We start from the raw sequence: 13,597 nt of genomic DNA on the forward strand, positions 1-13,597 counted from the left end.
TGAGAGCCTGCTGTGGTTTCAGCTCTCAAAAGCTGACAGCAGCCTCAGCTATCAAAGAGGTGATATGGGGACAGTGCAAAAGGACAGATATGTTACTGCCCTCTGCTCAAATTATTTCATTTCTAATTCCTGCTTATTAACTTTTCAAAAAACCACAAAAGAGAAGCAGCCGTGAGGGGAGCACAGAGCTGCTGGCTTACATGAGCTGTCTAGCCAGACCTTGTTTCTCTCTAGCATCTCATCTGACTTCCATCCCTCTGTACCACTATCTCGCCTTTCCCTCCTTCCCTCTTGCTTTGTTTGTGTTTTCCCACCACAGTGCAATACCTTGGCTAAATCCAAGTGGAGTTTTCAGATGGCAACACAGGGAATGTGGCTGGTCCCAAAGGACCACAAGTCCTGCTCCAGGCCAGCAAGTTCCCAGCACATACAGTTGATTTGTAGCAAGAGATTTTTTTTAATTTTTTTTTTTTTTTACATTGAGAAGAACAAACACAGGTCCCTCATACCATAATAACCCAGGTCCTTTTGCCAAAGCGTCCCCTGCACCCCTTTAGCTACACCTTGGGAAGAAACCTGACTGCCCACACCAGGAAATCTAAACCCCAAAAGTTACAACTTCCAATGTTATTAGTGCCTAAAGACAAAATCCAACAGAGCAGGAAGCAGCAGATCTGCCCCAAATAAGCACCTGAAGAAACATATTGGAGGCCCAGCTACTCTTTCTCCTGGCAGGGTTGCTGGCTTGGGGATTCTGTGCTGAAGGGTGACAGTGCAGCAAGGGGCTGTGTGGCCCCAGCAGGTGGCAATGCAGCCCGACAGCAGCAGCCACCCCGCTGCTGCCAAGCACATTCCTGCACTCCTCAGCTGCTAAATCCTACCTCGGGAGAACTGGGATTCAGCTCTTGGGAAAGGTGCTCAAACCAAAAAGCCCACATGGGTAAGGGTGTGTTTGTATACTGTGGGAATAGTATATATGTGGGGGACAGATGTGAGAAACATGGAAGCCCTCCTGAAATGCATGGCCTGAGGAAGGGATGCTGCTACCACAGAAGTGGCATTGCTTGATGTGGGTGATGCTCTGCGAGACCACGGAGAAGATGAGGGGACTACTGCAAACGTGGCATCTGGTGACTGAGGATGAGCATTGCCACCACCCTGGTACCACCCCATTGGCACAACTGACCTTTGAAAGCAGAAGATGAATGTGAAGGGCTCTGCCTGCCTAGGTGGTTGCAATGCATGGCTGCTCTGAGACTCAGAAAAGACCAGCACATCTTTGCATCCTGCCACATTTTTTCTGTTTCAGAGACAAACTCGCTCCCCTCAAAAGCTGTTGGGGAAAAGCAGAACAAAGCAGTTCTCAATACAGCTGATTCGAGACAGAGCCTGCCATTGCCTTGCTCATAAAGCTTTGTATTCCCAAGTGTTCCCCCAGCCAGCTTTCATCTTCAGCATGGTGGTCTCTGCTGTTTCCTCCTGCAGAGCTGCCTGAAGACACTTCTCTTTTACCTCTCTCCCCACCTCAGTCACGTGCTTGTTTCTGTCTCCATGCTGCTGCTTTGAGGGAAGAAGGGTGGTGGCTTTTACTCTGAATCATTTCACAAATCCAGTTTACAGCAGCACAGCAAGGGGAAGGCAAAACACAATGTGGGAGGAAGGAAAAAACAGCTTATCACAAGGAAACCTGTGCCCTCCCTGCCCCTCATGGGGAGGAAGCTTTTGAGTACAGCCTAGGATCACCTCAGAACAACCCACCAATATTTGGATAATCTAAATGATAAAAGTTGCCAGCAGAAAGGAGAGGAGAAAATTAAGTTGTTTTTCATGTATCACTCAAATTCAGAGGCACAAAAGCCATATGTTTTTGCTGCCCTCTGTTCTGGACAGGACAGCTTGCAGCCACCCTCAGATGGCCTGCATCCCACTCCGCTTTCCCCATAGGGTGAAAGATGGCAAATTTGGCCAAAATGGACAAGAGATCTTAATGACTGACCACCCTCGAAGCCTGGGCATGACAGTACACTGCTTTGCTTCCTCTGCAGCAAGGAAGACAGCCAGCCATGGAGAAGGCACAGAGGCGGTGCTAAAAACAACTTGAAAGCCTTAAGAAGGGAAGAAAAGAGCAGAACTGTGGGGAGCCATTTAACTCAATCTCCTCATGGCTGGGGAATTTCTCACTAGGAGGACACGTGTCAGGCAACCCTTGCAAAAAGGTTATTTTGTAGCCACTGCAATTTGCTGCAGCATTTGCAGTGTGTTCTCAGGCGGTAACCAAACCCACCGGTAGTATTTTGCCTGCCATAAACCCCATTGGAGCCCTGCCCACAAATAGTTTACACTGTAGTATGCAGCTGTATACAAGGCAGGAGCAAATGTTCCACATAACGGCTGTTGGCCCTAATCAGGTGGAGTCGTGGATCATATTTCCAGCATTTGGCAGAATTTTATTATAGATACTCCTCCTTAAGGATAACCCCTCACTCCTAAAGGGGAGACCACAGCAGTGCCAAACAGCTTCCTTGTTGGGGAGACCCAAAGCAGCCTTTAGTTGCAGGAGTTTCCCCTGTTCCCAGGAGGGCTTTGGAGCGCTTTGCTCTGTCACTGCCTACCTCCATCCTTACACTCCCAGTAGCGGACAGGAAGGGAATAGTCAGATTTTTACAAGTGGCCGAAAAAATAAGAGAGATGTCCACCTCAGAAGATAAAGTTTAAGACTTTGAGAGAATCATCATAAAACACAAGCTTTGGAAAGGGCAAATCCTACCTCCAGGGATACCCTTGTTGGGAATTTATAGCTCATTTATCACCATGGGAAAGAGAACAAACCCCACCTGGGTGACAGCTACAGTGGGTCACAGTTAGGTAAAAACCACAACAAGATATAGCTCCCCACCCCATCAGACTGCAGTGCTTAGTACTTGCAAGCCTGACAAATTCATCTGCAAACAACTGGGCTCCAGACCAGAAGTGGGAAGTTGCCAGTGGAAGCATTTGGTAATCCCTGGTTCATCACCATAGGGGATAAACTCCAAGGTGTTTATACCACCCAAAGCTGGGAAATATCCCATTCCAGCAGGGCTGACCTCGTGCTTTACAAGCACATGGAAAAGACAGTTTGATGTATGGATCCCCAGTGAGTACAAACACGTCCAGGTTCTGGGAGCACACAGACCCTTTTAAAACAGAACAATCATCCTTCATTATCTTTCCCCCTCTCTTTTTGTTGTCTTCACAATGCCAATAGATCCAGTTCCCTGGCTTTAAGCAGCAATAATCTCAATCATTTACTCCAATAACCACTTAGCCTTCTGCTGAACAGTCTATGCATTCAAGTGTGGAATTACTGCCTTGTAAAACCCGGGACTATGATATTAGCACTAACTGCCCATACCCCTGATCTGAGCCAGGTGGTGTCAGTCAGCAAGGGGGAAAGGGACTTTCTGTGTAATAAAAAAAAGATGGTTTGGCATCCTTTCCTTGATTTTCTCTCTTGGAGATTTAAGTATGATAGGTGCTTTATTGCAAGAGGGCCTGATCTGGGACTCTCCCCAGTTGTGATTTTCACAAAACCTATAAGGAAGGTGATCACCTTTCTAAACTTCCATCCTTCTTTCTAATTTTGTTAGAATGATCCAAAAGAGTCAAAAACATCACTGGGAGAATACCAAAAAAAGGACAAGTAAGGCAAATCCTTAAGCCTCACCTTCTTAGGAAACCAGGCCAAGAACAAACCATATTACTCAGAGTATGGAATTTGCAGCCAAACTATTCAGTTAGCAAATGCATTAGATATACCTGAACAAAACTCTTTAATGATCTGGATGCAGCTTGGATCTTCCTTAGATAAAATGAGAGGTAAATTCTGCAATTAATTGCACCATTTGGAAAAAGAAAACCACATCACTTTTGAAGGCAGCTTTGAGAGCTCCACTAGGAACAGGGAAAAAGCTTCTATCCACTTGGGATAATTCTCTAAACATCATAATTTCATCAAGAGGAATGAAACTTGGAGCTGGAATGATGAGACAGCTCATTCCAGTGGACGTGCCTTGCCTTGGACTGGGACTCAGCAGACAAATCTCCTTCCTCTGTTTGCAACTGCCAAGCTGGGGCTCTTCCAACAAGTAATTTGGCTGCTCTCTGCTCTGATTTTCTTCAATTTCTTTTGCTCATTTTTCAGCATCTCCGAGGTAGAGTTTCTCATTATCTCTTGATGTGGCACATCACAGAAGGACCCCAGTTAGAGCTTGAAATCTGAAAATGCTTCTTTTGAACATGCCACACTGCAAATAGTAACATTTGTACAGCACTTTCAAAATGCTCCAAAGCTGTTGAAGAAGAAATCAGTACCTAAATCACCAAATGTACAAATATAGAACTGAAAGCAATGCAACATTAATACTATGGCTCCAACATTATGCCTGTCAAATCTTGTGAGAGAGCCTTGCATGGGCACAAATTTAGGGCTGGAAGACAACACAGAGAGAAAAGTCCAACTGGCAGTTTGCAGTGGCCATGGGAAGATGAAAAGCACTGTCCTTCAGGAACAGACAAATGGTGGGAGCAAATACATTTTAAAAAAAAGGCACACTAGGAGTCTTCTCTGACCCTGAAACAGGGAGCTGGAAACCAAACTGAACTGTGATCTTCCTAAAGTGAACCAGAAGTAATAAAATTCCCCATATCTTTGTTTCCCAAAGGGGTTGAGCACTTTGTTTGCCTCATGACAACTCTGAGATGGGGATTCAGGCCCTGTGATGTGGCCACTGTGCAGACTTGTCCTGCCCCCAGAGCTCAAGAATGGAAAGGTGTGCCAGACCCTTGTTCCTATCAATTCAGCATTCAGGCATTTGCAGGTGATACCACTTTGATGTGCTGGGTACCAAAATTCTGTTTGTACATATTTTCCTCACTCTCCCTATGCCTTGAACCCACTTACCAGACTGCCTGGTTGTATTTGTGTCTTTGCTTGTATCCTCCACATACCACTGTTTCCCATTAGGATCATTTTCTCCTTAATTTAAATCCTAATCATGCAACACACAACATACAGTGTACTAGACATTCTTGTGGCCCCAGAGACATCATTAGAAGCAAATTTAGCTATGAGTTGCTCTTCAGAAAACCACCTGTAGTAATGGATTTTCAAAATGAAGTGAATTGAGATACCTTGATTTGGAGGATGTTCAGCTCAAAAATCCACAAAAGGAGGCCATGGGGTAGTTTGTTTTTTCAGAGACCAAGACAGGGCTCTGAAAATCACTAGTGACCACTAAAATCCTTGGCCAATAGATAACAATTACCATCCTCATTACTGAGCAAAGGCTGACAGGGAAAGCAGGTCTGCATCAGAGGGAAGAGCAACCCTCAGTCACTGAAGCTGCCAACAACACGTTCCTCATGGCAGATGTCAGCTTATCCCAGGAGCTGCCACTGCCACTTTCTGCTGGATTGTTTTCTTCAGCTGGCTAATCCTGAGCTGCAGCAAATACACCACCCTTCCAGCAAGCAGACAGACCCCAATAGCCAGGGCTCACAACCATGCTGTGGTTTCAGCATTCTCCTTCCCTTTGAAAAGACAGGACTGGGGCATGAGATACACTTGTCAAGTTAATTGTGAACTGGGAAATGTCAGTTTTGAACTCTACTGTGAAGAAAGCAGATCTGATAAGTTATATGTGCTTGGAGTGGGGGCAAGGTGCCTTTCAGCATTCACCACCCTCAGACAGAGAAAAAAGTGTGCTACCCAGGATTATCAGCACGCTACTATGAAGTGTTAAAACCCACAGCAGACAGCGCTGATTACAGCTCTTTAATTACTGCTAAAATTATAAAAGCACTACACCAAGTCTTTATGGAAATTGCACCTTTCAGAAGGGGAGATAAAACCTCTGCCTCCATAATTGCAACAAAAGGGAACGGTAAGAAGTTTTTAAAAAACAAAGGTGCAAAGAGAAAATGCTCTAAAGGAACATAAGCCCCATCAAATTTTAAAAGACAGAGAGTATCAATTGCTTGCAGATCATAAAAACCACAAATGGGAGACGTACCTCCAACCCCAATAACAGCAGGTATAAATGAGACATTCCAGCCTCACACCTCACGTTGGTTATTATGTCATTATTGAATCATGCAGAGCAGCTCCTCTCTTCAAGCCACCCTAGAAAGGCTGTGCTAAACTGACATTCAACTCAGGAAGAGGGAGAAGAGAGGCACTGGCAGCAGGCTGCTGACATTACATCCCTTCCTTTGGAAGACACATCCAACAAGGGAAAGGTTGGATAGCCACAGTCACATTTCCAAATGCCTTGATTCTCACCTTCCCTGGTTATCTCAATATGATTTTAATGTAATAAGAAACCTGCACGCTCATTGCAGGGAACAGCATTGGATCTGAGAGATGGTATCTTCATAATTGCTATACAAATGCTAGGTCCCTAAAAGCTTGTAGCTTAAATTTAAGCAATCTCCTTTGTTCCTGCCAATTCACTTAAGCACAATAAGAATTAATAAACCATCTTGATTAGTCATTACCTGTGTATAACATTCAAAAGGGCAAATCAGAACACACACTAAATGATTTCACAACAGATTCTGAAGGAGAAGTACTGGCTTGTGTTCACTGCAGCACAACTAATTTAAAGAAGTCATGAGCTTGGCATTTGTGTTTCAGGATCCAATCCCCCACCTATTTCAGGGCCTCCAAAACTACAGAAGTGAAGACTTCTTCCACTGTACTTACCACTGTCATTTAAAGTGTCTTTGCCACAAACATTCATCCAATCAGCTTTGGCACTTAGGCTCCAGTTGTACATGCTATCCCCACTACTATGATCCAATAGCTCTCAAGGAGAAAGGTAGAAATAACCTTCCAAGTAAAAAGGGTTAAAAGTCACATCCAGAGCAGCCCATGGCCAATTGTTCCAGTTCTATCAGCTTAACACAGTTGCTTGGGATGATGAGTTTGGGACAAAAATATTTAATAAAAGTAACAGGCATTTCTGAACTACCTTCAGGAGTACCAGTCTTCTAAAGTATGTCATCAGCCTCACACTGGCAGCTCTGAAGCATCTCATATTGCACAGCAGCTGACTCTCACAGAAGTTTATCAAGCAGGAGAAAAGCTCTCAGGGCTGGCTATTCAGGCAGAAGGGGTTGAAATGGAAGCCTTGCTCGTATCACACTCTTTAAGAGACCAAAGACCTGATTACATTACATCTTATATGAAATTGCTACTTCAAACGTTGCAAGTGCTGCAGGCAGAGGCAGCTTGCACTGGCTGTCAAATACCAGGCACAAAAAGCTTTCTTAGGGTGTTCATAGGGACAATCCCCTCCAGGGGGTCCTTCAGCCCTTGTGCTCTGATGTCTTGCCCAACCCCACAGGATCTCCAGTTCCTGGATCCAGCAGCACCTTTTGTGCGAGTCACTGTGCTTTTCCCGTTAACAACCTCTGATCTCATAGGTCACACAAGAAGCAAAGTGACATTCTTGAGCATCACCATGTCCCTTGCCTCCCTACAGCTAAATAAGGGGTGCAGCAGCAGAGGTCTATTTAAAGCCAGCCAGAGTAGCTACTTGACAGACCCTGGAGGAGAGACATTTCTTGTGTCAACATCGCTGCTCCCCGAAAAACAGGCTTGCACCCATGAGCAGCTTCAACGGGAAGGTTTCACAGTGCTTCACCCAGGTTTGTTTTCTCTCACACAGAGGGAACACAGAAATGTTACAAGCACAGCACAGAAGATCAAGCACCATCACAGCCAGTTTTAAACAGCTTGGCCAGGTTTATCCAGTGTATTGCTGGCTACAGTGAGACCTTCCTACCTCCTGTAAGAAGCAGCTGGAAGCTCACTGTGTGCTCTGTCCCCTTGGGCTGCAGCATGACTGGTTGCTAAATCCCCCCTCTCCAACTAAAAGCATTAAGGGACCCACATCATCATCTTGTGACATTTATGAAAAGAGGCTTTTTACCCCTGGTTGGCTGGAGGAAACCTTGCCAGGTCCTGCCTGCAGCTTCCTTTGCCTGCTGCATGGAGGACACCTCTCCAACCATGGGCTGGGCACTGGGAATGAAAATCCTGGTGGGGGTAAAAGGACAGTGCCACCAGGAAATACCTGTTAACTCTATGGAAGAATGAAAGTCCACAGACAGCACTGAGCTGGGATAGCTGGGAGGCTGGACCAAAGGCACAGTGTCAATTATGAAAGGATGCTACAGCTGGAGTGCCACAAGGAACACTGCCAACAGACAGTAGCCTCAAACCTCCAAACCTCCAATGCAAAATGTTAGCTCCATCTTTCCATGACAACTCTCTGTATACAGACACTTTGTACACAGGATGCTCAGAAACATTACCACAGTGATTCATGATAAAGGAGGAGTTCATCAAATGCTTTATGCTCATTTGTGTCCTCTCAGATAACCACAGTACAGATTATATTCTAGATATTTGTGTGGATCTCTATCAGGGCTTAAATAAGCCTTGACAATGCTACTTGTGTTCTTAAAATACTTTTCTGAAATATGTATAATACGATTAATTATATGGCAATGTAGTTATATCCCCTCTCCCCAAAGAGTATCGTCCTCATGGACATGATTCAAAATGCACAGATATTATCTGAAACCTACATAGGTCCCACAAATACAAAGTATTTACTGCTAGGCACAGAAACAGCCAAAAAATTTTGGTTCCTACAGCTTCGTTCTTGCTGGGCTGTCTCAAGGTTTGCATATGACTGAGCCACATACCACTTAAATTCTAACACAACAGCAGGACTCATGCATGCAATTAGAAAACAAGGTTTTTGGTGTATCAAACACATTTTGGAAGGTCTGGGCATTAAGCAGTATTTAAGCAAATGCAGACTGCATGCTTGGCAGAGACAGGATTTCAGTGACAAGTCAGAGAACAAGGACAAGGTCTCAGTGATGCTTACATCTCCAGCCTCTGGGTCTTGAAAGTTATCCATACCTCCACTCATTGAGAAGTCTTATTGATGGCTGAAGAGAAAAAGAGGTGTAGATTGTGACAGCACCAGATTTCCTAAAACAGACAGGACATTTAAGTTTTGAGAGATTTCAAGCCTGGATGATCCCTAACAGAAAACAGAAAAAAAAAAAAAAAAAGAAAAAAGGGAAAGAGAAGAGGTTAATACCTCATAAGTCACAATGAAACCTTCCAGGCAACAGAGGTATGTGGGGACTCCAGGCCATATACTGAACTCTCCTTCAATGCCCTTTCCAAGCCTGAAGTCACTCCATCTCCTAGTAGATTAAAATGAGACCTAAGAAAGACACGATTTATTTTAAATGGGCAGTAATTTAACTCTGCTGCACACTCCAGGGAAAAGAGAGGAAGGGGAAGGTAGGGAATCTGCAGCTCACAGACAGGCTGTAGAGCCCTGAAGACACAGGAATCCCAATTGCCCAGAGCAGCACCAAGGGGGATTTCATCCTATTCAGTGTGAGAGAGCACACAGAGTTTAACATCTTATCCAGTACCTAACATTATGTTTAAAACTCCATAGTACCCCTCCAGGCCCACCAGCTAATGCTTTCCTTGGTACAGAGTCTGTCAGGTGGGATTTGACACACACAGTCTGCCTCCACTGCAGCCCTGCTTATGCATATTTTTGTCACATTTAGCCAAGCTCTTGCATTTCAGAGTCTGGTTGCTCAGTGATCTATAAACGGGTGCTCATGCCAAGGAACCTGAGGTGCCAAGAGAATGACTGAAAGCTTTACAGTATGGCAGAAAGCAAACTGCAAAGAGCACTTGGGTGACACTTTCTCCCTGAGGGAATGATGGCATGGGGAGGGTGAGCTGAAGGCAGCCCCCAAGTCATCCAGCAAGACTGAGAAGCAGGCACACCTCGAGGAAGCTGCTCCCCCTGCAGTCAGCCCTCCTGGGGCAAGGCGGGGGGTGGCAGAGATGCACGTAGAGGAATGTCTGGTATGTGCCACTGCCAGTTGCTGGGGGACACTGACATCATCTGGGACAAAATTAGAAAACCTTGAGCAGGAGGGCAATGTGGCACAAGTGCTAAGTCAGCCACAGGCTATATGTGGCACACCAGTTGGTGCCTTCTTTCCCCTTCTTTAGAGACTCATTCCTCTGCCTGCTCCTTCAGCAAGGTTTGACTTCAGCCTACACTGTCCTGTGACTGCTTTGTGCCCCTGGCTACATTCAGGCTAGCAACACCTTATACAGCACTTGAAGGAGCCAAGAGGCAAATCCTCCCTCCAAAACACACCCATCTCCTCTGCTGAGCCAACAGAGCCCTTCATTTGTGCATGTAATCCAACCTTTGTGCCATTATATAAAGCTGTCCCCAGTGTTCATCCCTATTTCCTATCACCTGCAAATCCCTGCCTGTCTGGTAACAACCCTACACAGACACCTCCTCTCATGCTGTGCCCTGCTACCAAACCACCTTCCTCAGGACAGGGCACCCTCCTCAGACCAAGACCCCCAAAACATGTTGACCTGGCTGTTTATTGGGCTTGACTCTCTTCTACATGAGTTTCTACAGGTTATCAGGGCATCCTGCAGCTGCATCTTGGATAGCAAATGGCTTTGCTTTTTGTTGAAAGTGCTTTCATGTTGAGTACTGAAAAAGCCAAATCATTAGCAGATTAATTAGGCACCCTGTTGCACACAGCATTACAGTTGAAGCTGAGATCTTGAAAGTTTGCTGACAGTGGATCCTGGGCTTCTTACTTAAAGCCTGAGGTGAAACGTGCAAGAATCAAACTGGACCAGCAATTCCTCTATCTTTTATGGCCAAAATTACATGTTTAAGAAAACACAAGGATCTCTGCAGCACCTTGGTGTGGCAAAATGCACCCAGTCTCTATCAGTTCAAGAACTGCTGAAGCACAGCAAAATGTATTACATATTCTTTCCAAGTCTGTTATGAATTATAGTAACTCCTATATTCTTGATAACTGCCTAAAGTCTCAGTTCCTTCCTGGATCTTATTAGGTTTTTGGCCTCAAATAATCCTCCAGCAACAACGTGTACAATTTAACTGATGTTGGAAAAAACATCATTTCCATGTATCAGTTTTAAATTTCACTGAACCTCCCTTGTTTCCATTCCAAACACTTCTCTGTGAATGTCCTTGTACTTCTTGTAACTTTGGATAACAAAGTGAGTACTTCCCACTCATGGGTTGAATCAAGTAGGTGGTTGTTTCAGACCACTACAATCTTTCTCAGAGATCACTGCTTGCCAAATGGTACATGTACACTTGCAATTTTTCCTGCTGACATTGCAGCCACCCAATCTTCAGAAGAGGAACACAGCAAATATTTAACAGCAGCAGGTGTCAGATAGGAGTTGATCACAGTAAAGAGAAAACACACTGGAGAGCTGAAATGATAGCAGATAAGTGTGCATGGGTCACACTTCTCCTAAATGCTCCAAGAAGAGATTGGAATATGTTGACTATACTTATGTGTTTGTAAACAGTCTCTATTCTCACACCTTGCCCGAAAGCAAAACTCCCACCAGAGCCTTTCGAGTGATCAGCATTTCCCCTGGTGCTTGATCTGGCATCCTGCCATGAACTCACCAACAATTTCAAAAAACAAATGGGAAGTTAATTGCATTTTCAGGCATTTTAGACAGCAAAAGGCAAAAGTCTTGAAGGGAGATCATTGTGAAACAGAGCAGAAGCAGCAGTGCTCACCCTTTAATCCAGCAGCTCCAGGGCTTGCACGGTCCCCTGAAATACAGAACATCTTGTTTTCTACTTCACTGCATGGATTTAAACCATCACCTGCCTTCTCCTGGAGAGAGGCCTGGCTCCCTGGGCTACAGGAAACCTGAGACGGATCCCTCCTTTTAAAACTGGACCAGAAAGGCAGGGAACTTCAGAGCAAACACACAGGGTGTGCAGCCCAGCACAGGAACTCCCACTTCCTCCCACTAGAAGCATCAGAATGAATCAATGCCAATGCTCCGGATGGAAAACACACTTCTCTTATGTTAATTCAACTAAATCCAGCCCAAATGCATAGAATTTTTGCATTGGCCAGAACCATATCCTCATCAACTAAACCGGTAAAAACCAGGCAGGCCCCAAGCAAGCTGCCCCCTGTGTCAGTGAGGAGCAGGGCTAACATGGCATTGCTTCCAACCAACACCTTTCTCACTGCTGAATTTGCTGGGGCCTTGGGAAATCCGAAGCTACATTGCTGTTCATTGTGCCTCCCCTAAATATGGATTCTCCTGCAGGAGAAGAGCATCGATGCACTGCCCGGGAGCTGTGCGCCCAACAAGGCAGATGCAAGTGAATTCTCATCCCCAGCTGCTGCTGCTTTCCCTTAGAAGTGGATCTTGGCAAGTCCCAGAAAGCATGAGGGAGAGTCTGGGGTTTGCTCTAGTATTCCTGCTTGCATGAAGTGGCTGCTAAAAGTGAAAGAGGAGCTTTCCTGCTGCAGCCCCTGGAATGAGCTCTGCAGCCCAGAGCAAGATGATATGGCACCACCAGGGACCTGCAGATAGCAGCTCCCATGCAAGATCATAAAGTCATAGAATATCCTGAGTAGGAAGGGACCCACAAGGATCAGTCACTGAGTCCAGCTCATGGCCTTGCACAGGACAGCCCCAGGAATCCCACCACGTGCATGAAAGTGTTGTCTGAGCTCTTCTTGAACTTTGTTAGGCTTGGTGCTGTGACCACTTCCCTGGGGAGCCTGTTCCAGTGCCTGACCACCCTCTGGGTGAAGAAACTTCCTAATAGTTCCAACCTAAACCTTCCAACACAGCTTCATGCCACAGGGACGCATCTCTACATCACCTGGAACAACTCTGATCCCTATGGACAGATGTGATGTGCTCCCAGAGATGCCTTGGGACACATCCAAACTTACCAGGCAGATAAATCCATGGTGTTCTATCTTAAGATCAGAAAACTGACCTCCTCCTCCTCCTCCTCTTCCTCTATACCTGTTTTATCTTTTCATCTGATCAATATACAATTATTTTGGGTCAGCAACTCACAAAATCTCCTTTGCTGGAGATTCTTAGACAGGCTACATCATGCAGAGACAGCACAAAGTTCATCCTTCATTTCAGAAAGCCTGTCCTCATCTCAAAAACACATTTCATGGCATCTTTCAGGCTTATTTCAGTGGAAATCTCAGGATCTCATAGGAATTATTAGACCACCATTGGTTCTTTCTTGCAATTAGTATTCTCACAGGTGTAGTGATGTATAAAAATTGGTTTAGACTATTTCTTCCCAAGTTACACCTCCAGGATCCATTCACTGGATTTCACTGAAGTTTGGTTTGTGCAATATAAAACATCAGCATCACTGGACATACCCCCATCAGGTCCCTCAGGAATGACACCCTACAGGTTCCTGCTGACCTGCAGCAGTGCAGGAGAGCCCACGTTACCACCTTCCCAAAAACAGACTAGCAGAGCAGGGATCCCTCCATCAAGCACCTTGGAGGCACCCAGCAGAGCTCATACATCATAGGTTTTGGCCTACAGGCAGAGAAATAGGAAATTAAATCTCTCCTGGTCTGTGTTCCCTAAAGCAGAAACTGAGCCAAGGCTTCAAATTATATCCAT

General features: G+C 45.3%; 1 protein-coding gene across 9 annotated transcripts in view; it reads right to left on the bottom strand.

The window, feature by feature from the left end:
- Positions 1-13,597, bottom strand: part of CPS1 (carbamoyl-phosphate synthase 1) — a 190,819-nt gene that overhangs the window by 145,336 nt on the left and 31,886 nt on the right. Inside the window, exon 3 of one of the 9 annotated variants that reach the window (XM_051786738.1) lies at positions 8,981-9,052. The exons of 7 other annotated variants lie outside the window; for them this stretch is intronic. The gene's annotated coding sequence lies outside the window, so the exon portion shown is untranslated. Of the gene's footprint in view, positions 1-8,945; positions 9,053-13,597 lie in introns of all 9 variants that reach the window. One more of the 9 variants, XM_051786743.1, reaches the window with a different exon arrangement.

This window comes from Manacus candei, unplaced genomic scaffold, assembly GCF_025592945.1.
Source record: "Manacus candei isolate 608988 ecotype Guabito, Panama unplaced genomic scaffold, ASM2559294v1 h1tg000023l, whole genome shotgun sequence".
In the NCBI taxonomy this organism is placed as follows: Eukaryota; Metazoa; Chordata; class Aves; order Passeriformes; family Pipridae; genus Manacus; species Manacus candei.